Source organism: Sminthopsis crassicaudata, chromosome 4 (genome assembly GCF_048593235.1).
Source record: "Sminthopsis crassicaudata isolate SCR6 chromosome 4, ASM4859323v1, whole genome shotgun sequence".
Classification (NCBI taxonomy): Eukaryota; Metazoa; Chordata; class Mammalia; order Dasyuromorphia; family Dasyuridae; genus Sminthopsis; species Sminthopsis crassicaudata.
The window spans coordinates 380,454,890-380,478,831 of record NC_133620.1 but is presented as its reverse complement, the minus strand read 5'-3'; the positions used below and the strand labels follow the sequence as shown (position 1 = coordinate 380,478,831).

Genomic DNA, 23,942 nt, shown 5'->3' with positions numbered 1-23,942 from the left:
GTTGACTGCTCTGTTCTATTTTCTGAGGTTCCAATTGTTGTTATCATATATTTATTCTTTTCCTCTGAAGAAGTTGTGTTTCTTTTCACAGTTTTAATCCAAGACATTTTTCATTGTATTGGAAGTTTTTGGGGGTTTGTGAGGAGTGTTATTCATTTCTTTAGTTTTCCTACTAAGTTTCTTATAGAAATTTTATTGTGAAGATTTTTTGGCTTCCTACTCTCCAGTAATTGGTGAATTTCTTGCTGTGTTCATATGTTAAAAGGAAGCTAATTATAAGTAATACTTTTCACTCAGCAATTTCTCTGCAAGCTCCTTTGATTTGAATTCTTTATATCCTCTTCCCACTACTTCTACCTTTTTCTCCATCTATCTAAATTAAAGGTTCTTAACCTGGAGCCAATGAACTTGTTTTTTTTTTTAAACTGTATTTCAATAGAATTTTTTTTCTATGCATCTTATTTTGTGCATTTAAAAGCATTTTGAGAAGGTGTCCATGGACCTCACCATATTGCCAAAGTAGTCCATGACACCAAAAAGTTTAATAGCATCTGATCTAAGTGGAATGTGATTAGTGTTTTCCTTGCCTTAGTAGTAGGAAAAGGCGGTTGTTCTAATATTCTCATTTAGCATAAAAGTTTTATTTTCTACTGTTGAAATTATCTACACATTAAAGTTTCATAAAATGCAATATTGTGTTTTCTACAAAACTCGTAACACTGAATTATATAAATGGAAGCTATTATTCTGTTCTTAAGTCATGTAGCATGCATGAGGTTGGTTGATAGTGGTATTTTTCTTTTACAATTGGGAAATGGAGCTGAAGAGATCAGGTGACCTTCCTCAAGGTCGTAGGATGTAAACAGCTCCAATTAAAATGAAATGTTCTTTCCAACGGATCAAGTCCAATATTCAGCAGGCACTCACTCCAACCCTGCAAGGTGTTTTATTCATTTTATTTTTCTTGTTGTTTTAAGTTAGAAAGGGCCAGTGGCTAATATGAAACTAGTGTTTTAGCTGGTGTGCAAATCTTGCAGTAAAACGTAGCAGCTCCTGAATTGTCCTGATGGTGGCAGTGCAAGGTCATGTCTAAAACTCTTACACTTAAAAGTGTAAAATCAGAAAAAGGTAGCATTAATAGTCCCTACCTTTGGTGTACGGCAAAACAAAGAGGATACACTCAGCTTCCTCCTCTTCCCTGACTGGTTTGTTGCACTCCTATCTAATCTAATTAGAAATCTAAACTACATTTCTCATTACCATTTCCATTTTCATCTCTAAGGTACCTCAATAATAATTTCAAAACTCTTTTAACTGTAGCTTGGGGATTCATACAGGAATCAAAAGTTTATGAAAGTTGGAAAAGATTTTAAATATCATGTAATCAAAATTCCTCATTTTGTAAAGGGGGGAAACTGAGGCCCAGAAGTTATTATTTGTTCAAGGCTACACAACCGGTAAATGAAAATCTGGGATTAGACTTTAGATCTTCTGATCTTTGAACTATTGTTTCTTCCATTACACAATGCTGCCTCCCAAGTTTCAAATAAAACTTTTTTGGGGGTGTGGGTGTGGGGACAGGGGAAAGAACTCTCTCTCTCTCTCTCTCTCTCTCTCTGTATATATATATATATATATATATATGTATATATATATATATATATATATATATATATATATATATATATATATATATATATATATATTTTTTTTTTTTTGTCACCCTGATTGGTATGAATATCTGGGAATAAGAAAACAAGTTTAATAGGACTAGCAGCATTACATGTAGGGTGATTTGGGCATGTTATATGAAAACACATTCCCTCATCATCACCCAAATCAACTCTCTTACTAGTTTTAGATATTATGTGAAATTTACATGCTGCTTAGTTTGAGTTAAAATATTGAAATCCTTAGTAAAATATTATCTAAGAGAGAAGAAAAGATTAATCTATTAATATACATTAATAACTTAGCTGAATGAGTTTATTAGATTAGCTCTAGCAGTTGACTTGGCCCTGAAACAATGGGACTTAAAACAAATGGCTAAATCCTTACAGATATAGAGAGAAGAGAGACAAATTGAATATTTGAAAGCATTGCTAGGAAGAGTAAGGCTTAATGTATTGCAGAGACAAGATGGGTCAAGAAAGGAAAAATTCTGGGCAACTGAATTTTTTACAATAGCCTATTTCACAACTTTGAATATTATTCCATCTTTACACATCATTCCATGTTTTTTTTTTTTTCTTTCCAATTACTCTCCCATTGTCCATTTTTTAGAATGCTAATAAATCATCTAAGAGTTTATATGGAATTTAAAAAAATTCTAAATTTATATGGAAAAATCTGTTCACACTTTTTTTTTTTTTTAATAAAAATGTAAAGATTTCCCTTTGCCCATATTTTATACTTCCCCCCCACAAGATAGACCTGTCTTGTAGCAAGCGAAAAGGCTGATAGACAGCCCATGTAGTCCATTGGTATCTATGCAATGTCAAGAGAACAGAGGAAGGATGGGCAGACATAAGTGAGTTGCATCATTAGAGGGAATAGTCACATTGATGGGCCTATTAATTATTTGAAGCATTTGGAAAAAGGAAATAATATAAATGAATTTGACATTATTGGGGTTATCAGACTTTTGAATCATTTAGTTGCCATCTTACAATTTTTGTGAGTCTTATATGTAAGAGTTCTCTCAAGAGAAGAGGTAGGTTCTACTTTCCCCATGAAGACCTTTGAAATATAGTTTGCTGCCACCATGAAAGAACCATGAGGAATTTGGAGACTGGTTAATAGGATATCTTACAGCCCACGGACTTTGTTGAAAAATGGGTCTTGGCCTGGGAAAAACAATTTGATTGAAGGAGTGTTGGGGAGGGAGGTTGAAGCTAAGAGGCATCTGCAACAGAGGAATCAGAGAATGATAGACAGAATACAGTATATCCAAGTGCTTTGTCTCATGCCAGAGGAAGCAATATCAGCAGTGACCATACCAACAGATAAACTCCAGTGTTTCTGAGTAATTCCCCAATTGTGATATAGGTTCTGTTCCCTATTCATCTTCTCTCTTCCTTTCACCTCCCATTCCTAAAATGGAAATTTCAGTGGAGAGTGTCCTGATTTTTTTTTAACTCACTTTTTCAATGTAATAAAAGGTATATTATATGCTAGATTCATTTAGTTAAAGGGTTATTCACCTCTGTTGTGCAGATGTATCTTTGTGATCAGGGTGTGCAGGTTAGGAAAAGGCAACTAAAGAAGTTTTGCATTTTATAAAATATATAAACTTAGATCCTATATTTATCCTTCTTTGATAATCATGGAAACTATCTAGGATCATGATGGATTAATTTTATAATCCTTTTAAACCTATAAGAGCAGGAAAAAGATTCTATGTTGATTTGGGATGTTTACTTCCTGTGACTAAAGGAACGTAAAATTTCATTATCATGGTTAGCTGTGGGCTCAGCTCACTAGGAGTATTGCATTGTCCTTAAGGCAAGGCACTTCTCCTCCCATCAGTCCTTGGAGAAGAGGATAAAGTGAAAGGAATGAGAAGGTTAAGAGGAGAAAACCTTCTCCAAGATGGCTCAATAGGTAAATATAGGAGTGGTCCATGTGACTTGGCCCTTCTTCCTAATTTGGGAAGGGGAGGGCAGAGTCACCCTCCATGATGACACTTATTAATATCAAATTATTTAGTGATGAGTATTAGAAGCACTGTATTGTTTCATACTACTGTTTCTCCTTTCTTCTTTCTCAGTTTACATTTTTAAAAGCTCCTTTCTCCCTTTCCTTCCTTTTATAAATTCCTTTTCTCTTTTTCCAGAGATAATTTTTCCTGTTTTAAAAAGATTCACTCCTGGGGCAGCTAGATGGCAGTGGATAGAGCACCAGTCCTGAAATCAGGAGGACCCGAGTTCAAATCTGGCCTCAGACACTTAACATTTCCTAACTTGTGACCCTGGGCAAGTCACTTAACCCCAGCCTCAGCAAAAAAAAAAAAAAAAAAAAGAAAGAAATGCCCCTCACCCCAAATCCATTAAACACAGCATTTACTTCTTAATCCAGATTAACAGAGACTTTAAATTTAACAATCACTGCTCACTCTCTTTGACTAGATTTTCCGGATGAAATCCATTAAGGGCATTTCATGAGGTGAGCTCTACCTGCCTTTGCTTTTCTCTCTTACTACTTTCTTACATATTACTCCAGCTGGGCTACTTGCTGTTCCTATGCCCTCATTTTCCTGCCTCTCTGCTAATTATGGGTGCATTATAGAGGTAACCAGAAACTTTGTTTCACATTCAAAGCCTACCACTGACCTCTCTGTCCCTTCCTTTTTACAATTTCACTTCCTTGCCTACTCTTTCATCTAGTGATAATGGATTCCTTGCTATTCCTCAATCCAGAGGCTCCTGACTGGTATTTCCCCTGATTGGAATACTCTTCTCCTCACGCCTGTCCCTTGGCTTCCTTCAAATCTCACCTAAATTCCCCGTCCTTCAGGAAGCCTGTTCAAATCCTTCTTAATTCTAGTGTCTTTCATATCTTAATTATTTCCTATTTATCTTGCCTATAGCATCTTTGTAAATATTTGTTTGCTTGCTGCTCCCCATTAGATTGTGAGCTCTTTGAGAGCTGGGGATGTCTTTTGCCTTTCTTTGTATCTCCATTGCTTGCTTAGCACAGTCCCCGGCACATCATAAGTCTTGATAAATGGTCAAGTGACTCTTTGGGAGTGATGTAGGAAAGAACATAAGTGCTGTATTTGAAACTTATCGGGCAAAAATTTGCCAGAATTGAGAATATAGGCAATTATATGTGAAGGCACTCTGATTCATTTGGTAGGGTTATAAATATTTAACTGGGTTGGGAGGACAATGTAGAGGATCTATCTTTATGAGCTTAAAGGGTTCTGAGCCTTTGGGATTTTGTTTTTATCTTTCTGTGGATAAGATATTCATTCTATTTGATAGCCTCATGGCAAGAACTAAGGGATACCTACTGGGACATACTTATTTACACTTCACTGAGAAAAAAGATACTTCAAGTCTCTTGGATTGGGGATCATGTGGCTTGGGTTTTTGTGGATTAGAACTATGCCCTTTGTGTGGTGTCTATAAAAAACGGGGGTGGAGGGGAGTGTCCTGCAGTTACAGTTGGCCTTTTCCTGAGAGATCATGAGAGAGCTGAATATAGATCAGAGAGTGGAAGAGTTAGGAGAAAACTTGGATCCTGTTGAGGAAAAGCTATTGCATATGCTCATTTACTACCCAGGCAACTGATAATGTCTGCCCTTGGGCAAAACTCCATTGTAGTTGAATGTGCTCTGACCTACAAAAGTCTGAGAGTTCCAGAATCCATCCTTCGAGAAGCTGTCACATAATATATCAGACTAAGAGAGTGTAACTATAACTAGGGGGACTAATGACCAAGTGGTGGAAATTGCATGGGTGGGCGAGAGTTCCTGAAAATCCACTCTCCTGGAGTAGTTTTAAGAGTTCCTGAACTGACACATGAAAATCTGTTCTAAATTGAAATATAAATTAAAACAACCCTGAGGTTTTATGCAAAATATAGCAAAGTTTTTTTTAAGAAACTGGAAATGGTCAATGATAGAAATGTTAACAGACATATTGATATATTATTGGTGGAGTTATGGCATAGTCCAATAATTCTGTATTTTAATTGAAAGTTATGCAAGGCAAATAACTAAACTAAATGTCTATACCCTTTGAATAATTCTAGTAGGTTTATAATCCTAAGATAAAGTTGGAAACAAAGGTCTAATGTATACCAAGACATTAATAGCATCATTAGCAAATGATGAGAAACAAAATAGGTGTGTATCGATTAATGAATGGCTAGGAAAAAACCCAACTATGGCATACGAATGTGAAGAATGTTATTGCATAGTATGAAGTGATGTGAGGAATTCAGAGAAAAGTCAGAAGACTGGTATGAGCTGATACAGAGTAAAATAATCATCTCTAAAAGAACAATAGACAAAATTACCATGATAATATTAGATTCCTAACAAATTTCTAACATATCCATAAAAGGAAGTTTTAGTTATTTTAGTTAAACTTTGAGCTATGAAAAAAGCTCCTTGAAGATCTTGGGGAAGAAATCATGAACCATTTTTCTTCCCTTAGAGCAGAGAGATCGGGTGCTATTAATATAGACTACTATACATGTTGTCCACATGTGCTATATATTGATACTTTTACTTACTTTTTGATGGTAGGAGTCAAAATGGAGGGTTCAGTTTGTGTAAAAGGGTAGGAAATGAACGTAAATTATACATAAAAGACATCATTTAGGAAGAGTTTCTGGATTGAGGATCTGGAACATGACCTTGGAACTGAAGGGATAACAAGGGGCTGAGACCTGGAATTTGCCTTTCAAATACTACTATGTGTTATTTGGATGATAAAAATCCAATGAAAAAAAGTGATTGCAGATTTCTTTTCTCCTTAGTGAATGGTCAGGTCCTTTCATTACTATTCAAAGCTAATCTTTAGATGGAAGAAGAGATTCATAAAAATGTCAGAGGGGAAGGGGTTGTCTCTCCAGAAACTCCAAGCTTATTTTCCTTTTAAAAGGTTTCCAAACCAAGGTTGGCACTGTGAGCCCTGTAGTGGTGAGAAGGTAGGACTCCCCTATGAGGTAGAAGAATTGTATTAATTGTTTATGGGTAACTGTGAATCCTTTGTATTTGCTGAATTCTAAGGCTGTCTTAGAATTGAGACACAATGTCACTCTGAGTGCATGTGTTCGGATTTGTTTCTTCCAGGATTCAGATCTTCTCTTAACTCTGCTGCATTCTGTTCTGTGCTCAGCTGCCTCAGGATCTGCTGTATAAAGGAAATGTCTTAACCAGGTTTCTAAAATAACCAATTCTGCCACTGACTGCCTTATTTTTTTAATAGGCCCAATATAAAGGTTGACTCTGACATACAACAGTTAGAGCCAAACACTTCATCCCGTACTCATGAGACTTAAGGAGTATCTTCATCTTTAAAGAAGTATTCATAGACATATCCCAATACATGTCCCTTAGTCCTCTTAAAGAGGTTGTCAGTGGGCTGGGCTACAACTTCTATATGTTATACCAAAATCCCCATAGAAGGTCAGCTGATTGGAAAACTCCTGTGATTAACCCCAAAAATACAGATGAAGAAATATGATGCATAAAATTTTTCACTCATACTATGTAAGAAAATAGTAATCTGTCAAGGAGGGCTGCTTTTTAACCCAGGGAAGTTGTATTGACTCTTGGTATTGAAATTCATCATCATCATTATCGTCAACATAGAGAAGAGCTAATCCAATTCCAATTGATCAATAATGGACCCATATCAGCTACACCCAGAAAAGGAACACTGGGAAATGAGTGTAAATTGTGAGCATTCTTTGTTTTTCTCCCCAGTTTATTTTTACCTTCCGAGTCCAATTCTTCCTTTGCAATAACAACAACAAAATTCGGTTCTGCACATATATATATATATATATTGTGCCTAGGATATACTGTAAGATATTTAATATGTATGGGAATGCCTGCCATCTAGGGGAGGGGGTGGAGGGAAGGAGGAAAAAATTCGGAACAGAAGGAGTACAAGGGATAATGTTGTAAAAAATTACCTATGCATATGTACTGTCAAAAAATGTTATAATTATAAAATTAATAAAAAAATTAAAAAAAAAAAAGAAATTCATCATCATCATACTCCAAACTCCCAGGGTACATTTTCAATATAAAATTTGACACTCTTCCTCATAGTCCAGCTATTGTCTATTTTAATTTCTAAATCATTACCCTTATTAGATGTTTTGTCATAGCTCTTAGTAAAAATGACAAAAAACCAGCCAAACCCTAGAGTCCCCGAGGTTTGTGGGTACCCATCTTCAAGGCTGCACTAGCATTCTATTTTTGGCTGGCATTCAGATTAGAGCTCCCGGATGGAAGCAGTCAGCCTGATTTGACATTCTTACGCGACATATGTCAACACGTCCTTTGCCTGGCACAAGCTTCTGTTGCTAGAAATGCAAGGAAACAGTACCCACATTTGGAATAGTTTTCATGGGGAAAAGGGAAAGTGTCACAGACGGAATGTTGTTAAGGAGTTAAACGCCAAATCTGCCCGCTGTATTTCTGAGTGAAGCAGTCACTGTGTGGCAGTGACTGTCGGCTTTACTGGCTCTGTGTTCTCCTGGGGATTCGTTGCATGCCACATTCAGTTTTCAATTGGCAGGTTGTCAAAATGATAACATGAGTGGTAAAGGAAGATGTCTTAGCTGGGCAGCTCCTTAAGCTGTGACTCTAGGTTTCTAATGATTTTCTTGAATGTCATTCCAGTTGGGGGCACATATCCTAGAGATTGGATTATTCCTTCCTCCCACCCAAGGCTGAGAAGATATGCGTTTAAGCAAATTCTTTCAAGATCTGTAAAGGTCATATGGTGTTTGCCCATTTGTGATGTGCTAGATCTGAAGCTCTTTTTGGACAAGTTGGCTGTTACCTCGTGGGGTATTTCATCCTCTGAGGTGGAAGCAGGTGCACCAATATCAGACGATTTGATTGCATAGGATAGAAGTTTTCAGTAGCTACAGGATGGTTATTTGATCTGTACAAGTAGCTACTGCTATTTTGGGGTTTCCGGGGTATGGAAGTTTCTGTCGCTAACCCTTCTGTGCTTCCTACAATCATATGAAGTACTTTTAACAGTTCTTACTAAATTGCAAAGGATTATTCTACAAAGCATCAAATTGATTCTTTTCACTTAAAAAAATAGGAGTTCAACCCTGTCCTTAACACTCAGAATTTGAAAATATTTCTTCATTTGTTCATTCTCATCCTTTTTGTTGTACTTGGGCCATTTGATGTGGACTGGTGTGCAGAAAATCTTCACCACAAAAACCAAAGAAATTTTGGTTTTCCTATTTGGATTGCTGGAATCAAAATAACCTTCCACAGTTGCTGTGATATTCTTGTGATATAATATGTGTTTCTCTGCAGGTATTATAGGTGTTTGAGGATTAGCTTAGTACTTATCCATAACAGCTTTCTTTCTTTGAGCTATAAAATTTGGTTCCACTCTACTTCCTTTTAGAGAGTTTTTCATGAGCAAATGCTAGCATTCCCTGCCATCCAAACTACATTCTTATTGGGTGCAACTAGAGCTATATTTTTCTGCACCAATATGGAAAGACCATCTTGTTATTGAATAGCATTACCCACAATGCTTTTTGTTTCATTTGACTTCAGGTGCAAAGTTTCTGTCAGATTTTGCTATTTTATTTCCATTGAACTATCTTGAAAAGAGATTTGTTTGAGAGGAGGTGGGGATAGAAAACCAAAAGCATGGTATTAAGATGTATGAATGTTTTTGCTTCTTCTTTTTGGGGAGAAATTCTTTTAGGATTTTGACAATCCTTATTTCATAGAATCTCAAAATCCTTCCAGAGACCTCAAAGGTAATTTATTCAACCCTGTGCTTAAAAAACAAACAAACAAACAAACAAACAAACAAAAAAAAAACAAAAAAAACTTTTTTCTACGGTATACTCTACCAGTGGTCATCAATTCAATGGCTAATTTCTGAGTAGTTCCTACCCTAAAATGGTTGTTAGGAATGCTTTTACTTTTACTTGTTAGGTTCTTATTTTTAGTTATCCTTCTATAAAATCATACATGTAGCATATGGTGGCATTCTGGTATAATTTTTTCAAATTGACCTCATTTTATATAGCATGCATTAAAAATTACATTTCTAAATATGCATATAATTTTCTCACAAGATTTTATGACAACAAAAATAGTTGCCAGATAATTTGACCTATAGTATGCATTTATCATAGGAAATATTTTACATATTTTCTACCTGCTTTAATTGTCTTTATTAATTTCACAAATATAAGAATAAAATATAACAGAATCCTGAAAATAAAATAAATCTGAAAAATCTTTTAGTTCAGTATCCATTTTATAAATAAGCAACAAGACCCTAAGAAATTGATATGACTTGCCCAAGATCATACAACTATTTAGTAGCCAAACTGAAACTATTAGTCCCTTGATTAGATTAGGTCTGGGCTTCTTTTCTAGAGATAGGTAGCCAGATTTTTGTTTTTACTTTCTCAATATTATTGCTATTTATCATTAATCATTAAGATCTCATTTTGAAGGGATTTATAGGTGAAACTCTATGAACAGCAACAAACAGATATGAAATAAAATGGATTTGCCAATGTTTTATAATGAGCTTGTCTTATCTTCAGTTACATTGAGGATTTATTAAAGTAATTGGGGTTTCTTTGCCTAATGGAAGAGAAGACTTAGGGAAGACATGACTGCTGTCTTCAAATATTTGAAAGACTGTCACGTGGAAAAGGAATTAGACTTTCTCTACTTGACCAAAAGAGATGGAAATAGGTGAAAGGACTAATTAGTTGGATGTCTAAATGGGTAGCAGTTACAAGAGGCAAATTTGGATTTAATTAGGAAAATTTTTCAAACAATTAGCACTATATAAAAAAACCAAAAAAAAAAAAAAAAAAAAAAAAAAAAAGCCCTGTTTCAGGAGATGGTGAGATTCTTCTCACTTGACATATTTAAACATGTCATTTATCAGGTATGTTGTTAAAGAGAATCCTTTCTTAGATACCATTTAGATTATATGGTCTCTAAGTTTCCTTCCAAAGCTGGTTCTATGAAGTAAAAATGACATTTAAGAAAATGAAATCAGAAAGAGTGGTAAAAAATACAGATGTCAACTCTTGTGGCAGGACAATTTTAAAATCACTCAAGAGCTGATTTTTAAAATAGCTTAGAGAATAAAAGATGTAAAAGAAGAAAAAAGAGTACTAGAGATATTATTAGCTTCTCTCTCCACCCCCCAAAAAAGACAAGTGATATCAAATAATTTCAACAACTAGAGATCCATATATTTACTTTCATATAGCCATAAAATCTTTAGGGGAATGTTCTACGTACTCTAAATATATACATATAAATATATACAAAATATTTTTTGATGAAAATATAAAAAGTGGATCGTTAGGCTTTCATAGTTAATTTTTTTATGGCATCACATCTTAACAGTCACATGATTGCCTAAGAGGTATAAGGAAGAAGTGGGGAAGTAGCATGGCACAGTGGAAAGAGTAGCTAGATGAAGAAGTCATGCTGAGAAGTCAAGAAGAATGATGACCAAGAAAAAGCCATTAGATTTGGCAATTAAGAGATTATTGTTAACTTTGGAAAGGACAATTTCAATTAAATTATGAGAGCAGAAGCCAAATTTCAGAGGGTTAAAAGAAACTGACAGGAAAGGAAGTAGAGGGACAGATTTTACATGGATTTCCAAAGGATTTATATAGTTATAGGACAGTAACTAGCAAGGATGATTGAATCAAGTGAGCACTTTTTTTTCCTTTTTTTCCAAGAATGAGGAAGACATGGTCATATTTGTAGATAGTTAAGAAAAAGCCAATAAATAGAAAATGAGACATACTGGGATGACAGGATATTTAATGGCAATATAATGGAGAAGCTGGGGGTATGGGGTAAAGGGCACATCTATATGAATTTGCCATGACAAGAAGAAAGACCATCTTTTTATTTTTATTTTATTTTTATTTTTTTAATTTTAATTTTTTATTATAGCTTTTTATTTACCAGATATATGCATAGGTAATTTTTCAGCATTGACAATTGCAAAACCTTTTGTTCCATTTTTCCCCCTCCTTCCCCCAGAGGGCAGGTTGACCAATACATGTTAAATATGTTAAAGTATAAGTTAAATACAATATATGTATACATGTCCAAACAGTTATTTTGCTGTACAAAAAGAATCGGACTTTGCAATAGTGTACAATTAGCCTGTGAAGGAAATCCAAAATGCAGGCAGACAAAATTAGAGGGTTTGGGAATTCTATGTAGTGGTTCATAGTCATCCCCAGAGTTCTTTTGCTGGGTGTATGTAGCTGGTTCAGTTCATTACTGCTCTATTGGAACTGATTTGGTTCATCTCATTGTTGAAGAGGGTCACATCCATCAGAATTAATAATCATATAATATTGTTGTTGAAGTATATAATGATCTCCTGGTCCTGCTTATTTCACTCAGCCTCAGTTCATGTAAGTCTCTCCAGGCCTCTCTGAAATCATCCTGCTAAGACCATCTTTTTATCTGAAACTTGTATGAATGGGGAGATAGCAGAGGAAGGTGTCTGAGTGAAGTGAGAGGAGAAAGAAAGGAGAAGAGGAAGTTTTTGATAAATGGTCTCAATTTTTTCCCCAGTGAAGTATAAAGTAAGATATTTAATAGAAAAAGTAGGGAGAGAAGATGTAGTAGGCTTGAACAGCAAATACATTAGGGAGAAATAGAATATTTGTCTTGATGCAGTGAGAGCCCACTTGAGATTACACAGTGTATTTTTTGGGAATTCTAATTTCATTTAGCAACATGTGAAAAAAGGTAAAGGAGATAAATGGTTATAGTCCAGGATCAGAATGTGGCAAGGTGTGATTGATGATAGAAAGTGATGATGGGAAAGTGAATTGATGATACAAGATAGTGTGGAAATGAGCTGATTCACCAAGGGATTAAATTAAGATAAGGAAGGTTTAAAAAAAAAAAAAGCATAATCTTTATAGGTATAATAGTGATGACCTAGGAAAGAATTGGGAGGTAGAGAAAATGGAAATCACAGTGATGTTGAGCAGGCATAAGAGTTGTTAAAATAGAAACATGGAATAATAGAAGATTATTATTAGATATTAAAATCAAATGAACTTGGAAGAGCGACAAAACACTTATGGATGATGGAAAGTTCAAGGATATGACAATCTCTGTGTGTAGCTAAAATAGATTGGAAGAGCAGGTCAAAGGAATTGAATAGATAAAGAAATGGGAATTTGAAGTATAAATATGTGTGTTGAAGTCCACTAGTATGAAGGCAGAGGATGGAGAAAAAAACAGAAATGTTATGAGCTAGGCACTGAACTTATGGAGGAAGGAAGGAGAATACATTGTGTTACCACACATAATGGTCATGAGGTTCTGTATTAAGTGATAAATTTAGATAGCATAAACCTTAAGCGAGAGATTGGTTGGAAAAACTAGTTAGGGGAAAGTGTTGAAGTAGCAATGGGGAATAGGTAATATTTTGACTCCTTTAATTAACTGTGACCATTGAGTCAGAGGTATGAGGGAAAATATAGATAGTACCAGAAAGCATAATGAAGGAAGTTGTATCATCATGAAAGAGCCATGCCTCAGCCAGAAAAAGTGATAAAGAGCTTAATTGAAATGAAGCTTCTTAATTACCGAACAAGGATTCCAAAGGGCGCTTGGAATAGGGATGAAGATCTGGAGTGGAACACTGGAAGAATAGTTTTGAAGTGGATAGGTCTAAGGCATGATCAAGCTAAGGATGGGAAATGCAATTTGTACACTGGCTGCTAGGGGTTTAGGGTTGCTGGTTTAGAATGAGTAAAAAGGGATAGAAATATGTTAACTATTAGTAATTGGGTCCAGGGCCAATAGTTGGAGAGAAGTCTGATGATGGAAATATGTGATTAGACAGCTGAAGGTTCAAAATGAGTAAAGCCAACAAATGTTTATTAAATACCTACTATATGTCAGACACTGTGTCAGGTGCTGGAGACACAAAGAAAGTAAAAAAATAGAGGGCAGTTATGTGGCGCAGTGGATAGAGCACCAGCCTTGAATTCAGGAGGACCCGAGTTCAAATCTGGTCTCAGACACTTAACACTTCCTGGTTGTGTGACTCTGGGCAAGTCACTTAACCCCAATTGCCTCAGCAAAAAAAAAAAAAAAAAAAAAAAAAAAAAAAGTAAAGAACAGCCTCTGCTGCCATGGAACTCACAATCTAATGGAGAGGGTGGTGGGAGACAGCCAGTGAGACAAAGACTTGGGGGGAATAAGTGTCTTATGCAAAGAACAACAAAAGGACCAGAGTCAGTGGATCATAAAATACAGGGAAGTGAATAAGGTATAAGATTAGAAAGATAGGAATATATCTGATTATGAAAAGCATAAAATAAACATATAAAGGATTTTATATTTTATCCCAGAGGGGATTGGAAGCCACCAGAATTTATCGAAAAGGGTAGTAATGTGGTCAGACTTGAATTTTGGGAAGATAGTATTGGTAGCTGTAAAGAGGATGAATTGAAGTGGAGAGATATTTGAGGCAGGAAGGCCAACCAGAAGGCAAATACAATGCGACAGGTGTGAGGGGTGAGGGCCTGCACCATGATGGCAGTAACAGAGATACAGGAGAGGCACACACACACCACACACACACACACACACATACACACACACACACACACACACACACACACACATTATTGGAGAGACAGAATCGATAGGACTTGGCAATAGATTAGATATGTGGGGTAAGAGGAGGAGGAATTGAGAATTATATCTATATTGTGAGCTTGGATGATTAGGAGGAGTATAGTGCCTTTAACAATGATGAAGAAGTTAAGAAGGGAGGATTCAGAGGAAAAGATAATGAGTTTAATTCATAATGAATCCTATGAGACCCAAGGAAGCCCACTTCCTAGCAGGCAAGAGTTGATAGAGAATTAGGAGACTGGGGGAAGAGGGGAAGTTGGGTGTCCTGCTTGTTTTGAAGAAAGCCCAGGGAAGCAGGAGATGAAAGGGGTCTTGTTCTCAGGAAAGTTTAGCTCTAGAGCAGGACTCCAATGAGGTGTGAAGTGAGCAGTGGTCCTACCCTACTTATGGTGCAAGGGTAGCACAGGGAAGCTTGTAGAAATCAAAGAAGCAACAGATTAGCGGTAGAAGTGGGGTGCATCTTCTTCACAAGTAAATTTGGCTATGTGATTGGCTAGTGCTCAACATAGTACTGTAGCAATAATTATGCATTGTTACTGAATTCTGTTCTAATCATTGTTACTGTGTGCTGAGCTCCTTTCATGCTTAGCCTTTTCTATTAATCAGAATAAATGATCTGTTTCATACCTGATTGTCAATGTACTCGAGTACTTCTTTTACCAGCTTCCATTTGGGGGAGTCCTATATGTAAGTCATAACTTTTTCTATATTTAGGATCATCTCTAGCACATAAGGATAGGATTCGTTAATGACTATGAATTTGAGAATGGGGAGTTTACTTTTTCTAATTAGAGGTCAGGCTTCCCCAGGAATGAACCCTGTTCACAAGTTTCATTGATGAATATAAAACAGGGGAAGGGCAAGTGCTCCAACATTTTTGAGTTCAGATAAGCCATCTTTCAAAATCTCTGTGCCAGAATTGGTTTGATTCTTTTATCAGTTATAAATAATACTACTTCTCTTATGGTTTTATTACTTTTTCTTGCATTTTATAAATCAAGAAGTACATATAAACAGTTGTAGCTTCTACACAGTAGATTGTTTACTTTTCCATTTTATTTTTTACTTAAAGATCTGAATTCTTTTTTCATTGCTCTGTTGCATCCTGAGTTTATTTTTAGCTAACATCTCACCTTCCTTTTTACAATTCAACACTGCTGTCCAGTGCTATCATTTCTTCATTCATTCTACTTCTTTCTGAAACTTATTTCTTCTCATCGCTTTACTCCAAAATTTATTATAATTTCCCATGTGTGCATTTTTTCTGTCTTTATGAGAAAGAAGGAAGGAAGGAATGTGGGAAGAGAGGAAGAAACAAGGATGAAGGAGGATTGGGAGAAAGGAAATCACAAACACGTATTTCATGATGCTATGTACTATTACCCTGAATAGGAGCATGTCATTTGTTTCTAAGCACAAAATGTACACATCATTTTTTATTAGCCTCATTCAAGTCTATTCCTGTTTATATGGACACATGAAACATTACTGTTTTTATTTTTGTCTCCTAGATAGGAACTTCATGAAGTCCAGGCAGAAAAAAGCTGCATTTTTTAGAGTGTATGTATTTTATTTTTGAAGGGAGTGGGACAGATTTGTGAGGGATCTGTGATTTTTTTGCTATAGGGAACTACCAGTGAGAAAACTTTTTCTATGTATAGATCTATGACTGTTTTGCAGCTTATGATTATACAAAGTTGACTGGGGGCAATAAGCAATGAAGTAGCTTACTGAGCATTAAACATTGATTTGTCAAAAGCATGATCTAAATCCAGATCTCCCTAGCTTCAAGGTCATTGCTCTATTGACTTAATGCCTTTTATATTTTAAGCATTATTTAAGTATTTCTCAGTGAGGTGGCATACTGGATAAAATCATGAACTTGGAACTAAGAAAATCTGAGTTCAGCAGATGGTAGGAAGAAGCCAGGAAGTTGCCTGAGCTCTCCCCAGTTTCTCTTGGAAACAATATTAGATCAAACCTCTTAAAGAAGTCTGGAATGACGGAATCAACAAAAATACAGAGTAAAGCAATTTTCCAGCCCAAGGTAACTTAGAAAACTTCAGGAAAGATGTGATATACATGGGTAAAAGAATAGTGCAGCCCAGCACAGGCAGTGCCCAGATAAACCATGAGAAGGCTCTTAACCACAGCACAGACCAGCAACTGAGGCTCCACGATCTGGTTCAGTAGATCAGTGCCATAGCAGGCCAACGGTGAGACCTCCACCCCCAGGACACCAGGCTAACTGCCAGTTCTGGAACCCAGGGCACAACAGGTTTGACTAGGCCAGGCTACTCTGGGGCAACAAACAAGCCCCAACTTCAGAGACCTTGGTGAAGAAAGCCTGTGACCACCCTTGGCCCCCAATGAAAAAGCTTGAGACAGTGTCCCAGAAGCAGAGCTCAACTTTTAAAAATGAGCAAAAAGTGAAAAGCAGACCTAAGAGAACGTTGTACACAGCAGCAACAACATTATGTGATGATCCACTGTGATGGACTCTTTTAAACAATGAAGTGATTCAAGGTAATTCCAATCTATTTGTGATGAAAAGAGCTATCTTCATGCAGAGATAGAACTCTGAAGACTGAATGTGAATCAAAGCATGATATTTTCACTTTTTTGGTTGTGGTTTGCTTGCTTATTTTTTCCCCTTTGATCTGATTTTTCTTGTGCATCATGACAAATATGGAAATATGTTTAGAATAATTATATATGTTTAACCTATATTGAATTGTTTGCTGTTTAGGGAAGAGAGGAGGGGGGAGGAGAAACATTTGAAATACAAAGTTTTGCAAAGGTGAATGTTGAAAACTATCATTGTATGTATTATATATTTGGAAAAATAAAATACTATTTTAAAAAGTGAATAAAAACCGAAAAAGAGCCCTGACTATAGAAAACTATTATGATGATAGGGAAGATCCAAACACAAACTCAAAAGAGGACAATAATATCAAAATGCCTAAATGAGAAGCCTCAAAAGAGGAATATGAATTGCTATCAATCTTAGAGAATCTAGGAAATGCTCAAAAAGGATTTTAAAAATCAAGTAAGAGAGATAGAAGAAAAATTGGGAAAAGAAAATGAAATTTACAAGAGAATTATTTAAAAAGTCAACAGCTTGGAAAAGGAAGCACAAAAATTGACTGAAGAAAACAAGTCCTTCAAAAATAGAATTTGCCAAATGAGGAAACTACATCAAAGAAACAATTCCTTTAAAAGTAGAATTTGACAAATGGAAAAGGAGTTACGAAAAAAATCCTTAAAAATTAGAATTAGGCAAGTGGAAGCTCATGACTCCATGAGACATCAAGAATCAGTCAGACAAAAATCAAAAGAATGAAAAAAAGAGAAGAAAATGTAAAATACCTTATTGGAAAAACAATTGACCTGGAAAATAGTTCAAGAGAGATAGTTTAAGAATTATGGCCATGATTGAAAGAAAAATCTGGACAGCATCTTTCAAGAAATTATCAAGGAAAACTACCTTGATATTCTAAAACCAGAGGGCAAAATAGTCATTGAAAGAATCTGAAAGAGATCCCACAATGAAAACTCCAGGGAATATGATAGCCAAATTCTATAAATTATCAGATTACAGAGAAAATACTACAAACAGTCAGCAAAAATTACCAAACAATTCAAATTTTAAGGAGCCACAGTCAGGATTACCCAGGATTTAGTAGTTCCTACATCAAATGATCAGCTAGCTTGGAATATGATATTCTGAAAGGCAAAAGAGCTTGGATTATAATCAAGAATCAACTACCCAGCAAAACTGAGCATAATCTTTTTGGGGAAAAGATGGATATTCAATGAAATAGGAGACTTTCAAACTTTCCTGCTGAAAAGACCAGAATTGAATAGATAATTTGTTCTTTAAATACAAGCTTCAAAAGATGGTCTAAGTCATTATTAATCAGAAAAATGCAAATAAAGACAACTCTGAGATACCACTACACACCTGCCAGATTGGCTAGAATGACAGGGAAAGATAATGTGGAATGTTGGAGGGGATGTGGGAAAACTGGGACACTGATACATTGTTGGTGGAATTGTGAATACATCCAGCCATTCTGGAGAGCAATTTGGAACTATGCTCAAAAAGTTATCAGACTGTGTATACTCTTTGATCCAGCAGTGTTACTACTGGACTTATATCCCCAAGAGATTTTAAAGAAAGAAAAGGGTCCTGTATGTGCAAGAATGTTTGTAATGGCCAGAAACTGGAAACTATGTGGATGCCCATCAATTGGAGAATGGCTGAATAAATTGTGGCATATGAATATTATGGAATATTATTGTTTTGTAAGAAATGACCAGCAGGATGATTTCAGAAAGGCCTGGAGAGACTTACATGGACTGATGCTGAGTGAAATGAGTAGAACCAGGAGATCATTGTATACTTCAACAACAATATTATATAATGATCAATTCTGATGGACGTGGCCATTTTCGACAATGAGATGAACCAAATCAGTTCCAACAGAGCAGTAATAAACTGAACCAGTTACACCCAGCAAAAGAATTCTGGGAGATGACTATGAACCACTACATAGAATTCCCAATCCCTCTAAATTTGTCCACTTGCATTTTGGATTTCCATCAAAGGCTAATTGTACACTATTTCAAATTCCAATTCTTTTTGTACAGCAAAATAACTGTATGGACATGTATACATAGATTGTATTTAACTTATACTTTAACATATTTAACATGTATTGGTCAACCTGCTATCTGGGGGAGGGGGGAAGGAGGGGAAAAATTAGAACAAAAGGTTTGGCAATTGTCAATGTTGTAAAATTACCCATGCATATATCTGGTAAAAAAAAAAAAAAAAAAAAAAAAAAGAAATGACCAGCAGGATGATTTCATAAAGGCCTGGAGAGACTTGCACGAATTGATGCTGAGTGAAATGAGCAGGACCAGAAGATCATTATATACTTCAACAACAATACTATATGTGAATCAATTCTGATGGACGTGGCTCTCTTCAACAATGAGATGAACCAAATCAGTTCCAACAGAGCAGTAATAAACTGAACCAGCTATACCCAGCAAAAGAATTCTGGGAGTTGACTATGAACCAATACATAGAATTCCCAATCCCTCTATTTTTGTCTGCCTGCATTTTTTATTTCCTTCACAGGCTAATGGTACACTATTGCAAAGTCCAATTCTTTTTGTACAGCAAAATAACTGTTTGGACATGAATACATAGATTGTATTTAACTTATACTTTAACATATTTAACATGTATTGGTCAATCTGCCATCTGGGGAAAGGGGTGGGGGGAAGGAGGGGAAAAATTGGAACAAAAGGTTTTGCAACTGTCAATGCTGAAAAATTACCCATGCATTTATCTTGTAAATAAAAATCTATAATAAAAAATTACAAGATTCAAGAGAAACATAAAAAGGATGCAGAAGAAACAAAACAAAACACATTATTCAAAAAAATTTAAAAAGTTAAACTATTTATATCCCTTCATGGGATGATTATACTTGTAACTTTTAAAAATTGTATCTCTATTAGAATTAGAAGTTAGGAGTATACTTAGAAAGGTGTGGGTATAAGTTGATTTTGATATGATGATTTAAAAAATATCTTACATGTTGTTTACAAGAAACACATTTAAAACAGAGAATTATATATAGAGTAAAAGGCTGGAGCTTCTGTTGAAGTGAAAAAAGCAGAGTTAGCAATCCTGATCTCAGACAAAGCAAAAACAAAAATAGATTTAATTAAAAGAGACAAGGAAAGAAACTAAACACATATACACCAAGTGGTATAGCATCTAGATTGTTAGAGAAATTAGATGAGTTATAGGAAGAAATAGACAGCAAAACAACATTAGTGGAGGACCTCAAACTCTCCCCACACACACACTCAGAGCTAGATAAATTTAGATATGATATGATATGATAGACTTCTGGAGAAAATTGAATGGGGATAGAAAAGAAAAGAATATACCTTTTTCTTAGTGGTACATGACACCTCTATAAAAATCAACCATGTATTAGGGCATAAAAATCTCACAATCAAATGCAGCAAGGCAGAAATGTTAAATCTATTCTTTTTAGATCTTTATGCAATAAAAATTATATGTAATAAAGGATCATGGAAATATAGATTTAAGATTCACTGGAAATTAAATAATCGAATCCAAAAGAATGAGTGGATCAAGCAACAAGTCATAGAAAGAATCAATAATCTTGTCAAAGAAAATAGCAATAATGAGACAACATACAATAACTTATGGGATGCAGTGAAAGCAGTTCTTAGGAGAAATTTTATACCTCTAAAAGCTTATGTGAATAGAATAGAGAAAGAGCAGATCAATGAATTGGACATGCAATTGAAAAAAACCAGAAAAAGAACAAATTAAAATTCCAAATTAAACAGCAAATTAGAAATTCAGAAAATCAAAGGAGAGATTTATAAAATTGAAATTAACACAATTGAAACTGTTGAACTAATAAATAAAATTAAGAGCTAGTTTTATGGGGGAAAACACTCAATAAAACATACAAATATTTGGTTCATTTAATTTAACAATAGAAAGAAGAAAACCAAATTATCAGTATTAAAAATGAATTTCTCCACGAAGAAATAATTAAAGTAATAATTAGGAACAATGGCTGAATATGTTATAATATATAAATATAATGGAATATTATTGTTCTATAAAAAATGATGAGCAGGCTGATTTCAGAAAAGTCTGGAAAGACTTACATGAATTGGTGCTGAGTGAAATGAGCAGAACCAAGAGAATATTATACACAGCAACAATAAAATTATGTGAAGATCAACTGTGGTGGACTTGACTCTTTTCAACAAGGAGGTGATTCAAAGCAATTTCAATAGATTTGTGATAGAAAGAGCCATCCACATCCAGAAAAAGAATTATGGAGACTGAATGTGGATCAAAGCATAGTATGTTCACCTTTTTTTGTTAGTTGTTTGTTTGTTTTTTTCCTTTTCTTGTTCCCTCTTTTGATCGGACTATTATTGCGCAGCATGATAAACATGGAAATATACTTAGAAGAAGTACACATTTAACCTATTTTGAATTGCTTCCTATCTAGGGGAGGGGAAAGATGAGGAAGGTAGGAGAAAAATCCAGGACACAAGGTTTTGCAAAGGTGAATATTGAAACTATATTTTGCATGTATTTTGAAAAATGAAAAACTATTTAAAATAACATAAAATATAATAAAAATAAGAATATGTTAAAAAATAAAAAAGAGACAAAAAATTAGGACCTATTTTGCCTGTCTGTCAATATATCTAATAATCTAAGTGAAATGGATGAACTTTTACAAAAATATAAGTTGCTCAGTTGAGGAAATAAAATATGAAGAAATTAACAGATCAGGAAATAAAAACTTAAATAATTCCATTTTAGAAAAAGAAGGTAAACAACCTCATCAATGAACTCCCTAAGAAAAAAATCTCCAGAGTCAGATAGATTCACAAGACTATTTTATTTTCCCAAATACATGCAAAGATAGTTTTTAACATTAAACATTACAAAATCTTGTGTTCTAATTTTTTTTCTTTTCCTCCTCCTCCCCCAAGACAAGCAATCAGGTATAGATTAAACATATGGAATTCTACAAGTCAATTCTATCAAACATTTAAAGAATAATTAATTCCAATACTATATAAACTATTCAGAAAAATAGGTGAAGAAGGTATCCTATTAAATTCCTTTTATGACACAAATATGATTCTGATACCTAAACTAGGAAGAGCCAAAACAGAGAAAAAAATTATAGACTGATTTTTTCCTAATGAATATTGATGCAAAAAATTTAAATAAAATATTAATAAAGAGAATACAGCAATTTATCATCAGGACAATACACTGTGACCAAATGGGATTTATATCAGGAATGTATATTAAGAAAACTTTAGCATAATCATATCAGTAACAAAATCAAAAGAAATCATATGATTATTTCAATAGATGCAGAAAAAAGCTTTTGACAAATCAAAGAACCCATTCCTATTAAAAACGCTAAAGGGCATAGGAATTAATGGAGCTGTTCTTAATATGATATGTAGTATCTCTCTAAAGCCATTGGCAAGCTTTTCTATGAAACAGGGATGCCCATTATCACCACTATTATTCAATATTGTGTTGGAAATGCTAGTTTGAACAATAAGGGAAGATAGAGAAAATTATGAAATACAAAATGGATAATTTTATTACATTAAATTAAAAAGTATTTGCACAAATAAAATCAATACTACTAAGATTAGAAGGAAAGTAGAGAGATGGGAAACAATTTTAACAGCAAGTGTTTCTGATAAATGCTTCAAATGAGTCAAATTTATAAGGGTAAAAGACATTTCCTAATTGATAAGTGGTCAAAGGATATGAATAGGCACTTTTAGATGAAGAAATTAAAGCTATCCATAGTCACATGAAAAAATGTTCTAAATTACTTTTGATTAGAGGAAGGCAAATTAAAATCCCTCTGAGTATCACTTCATACCTACCAGATTGGCTAATATGACAGGCAAGAAGGATAGATGTTGGAGATATGGGAAAATTGGGATACTAATGCATTTTTTGTAAAATTGTGAACTGACCCAACCACTTTTTTTTTTTTTTTTTTTTTTTTTTCTGAGGCAATTGGGGTTTAATGACTTGCCCAGGGTTGCTTAGGTAGGAAATGTTAAGTATCTGAGATCATATTTGAACTCAGATCCTCCTGACTTCAGGACTGGTGCTCTATCCATTAAGCCAGCTAGCTGCCCTGATCCAAACATTCTTTTTTATGCATTTTAAAAAATTATAACTTTCTATATACAAAACATATGCATGGGTACTTTTTCAACATTGACTCTTGCAAAAACTTCTGTTTCAACTTTTCCCCTCCTTCCTTCTATCCCCTTCCCTAGATGGCAGGTAGTCCCATACATGTTAAATATGGTAAAGTATATGTTAAATATAATATATGTATACATATTTATACAGTTATCTTGCTGTATAAGAAGGATTGGATTTAGAAAGAAAGTAAAAATAATCTGAAAAGAAAAAACAAAAATACAAACAAACAATAACAGAAAGAGTGTAAATACTATGTTGTGGTCCATACTCACTTCCCAGCTTTCTCTGGGTGTAGCTGGTTCTGTTCCTTACAGATCAGGTGGAACTGATTTGTGATCCAACCATTTTTGAGAGTAATTTGGAACTATACTCGAAGGGTAAGCAAACTATACATGCCTTTTGTTCCAACAATACCACAAAGTCTGTATCCCAAAGAGATCATAAAAAAGAAAAAGGATCTACATGTACAAATATATTTATCACAATTCTTTTTGTGGTAGCAAAGAATTAGAAATAGAGATGTTTATCAATTGAGGAATAGCTGAACAAGTTGTGGCATATGAATGTAATGGAATACTACTGTTTATAAGAAATAAAGAGCAAGCAGATTTCAGAAAAATCTGGAAAGAAATTCATGAACTAATGCTGAGTGACTTGAGCAGAACCAGAACAGTAATAGCATCATTGTATGATGAT

At 34.7% G+C, this 23,942-nt stretch overlaps 1 long non-coding RNA gene across 1 annotated transcript in view; it reads left to right on the top strand.

Moving 5' to 3' along the window:
- LOC141541395 (uncharacterized) overlaps positions 1 to 23,942 on the top strand; it is a 68,206-nt gene that overhangs the window by 7,174 nt on the left and 37,090 nt on the right. The gene's annotated exons all lie outside the window — the stretch shown is intronic.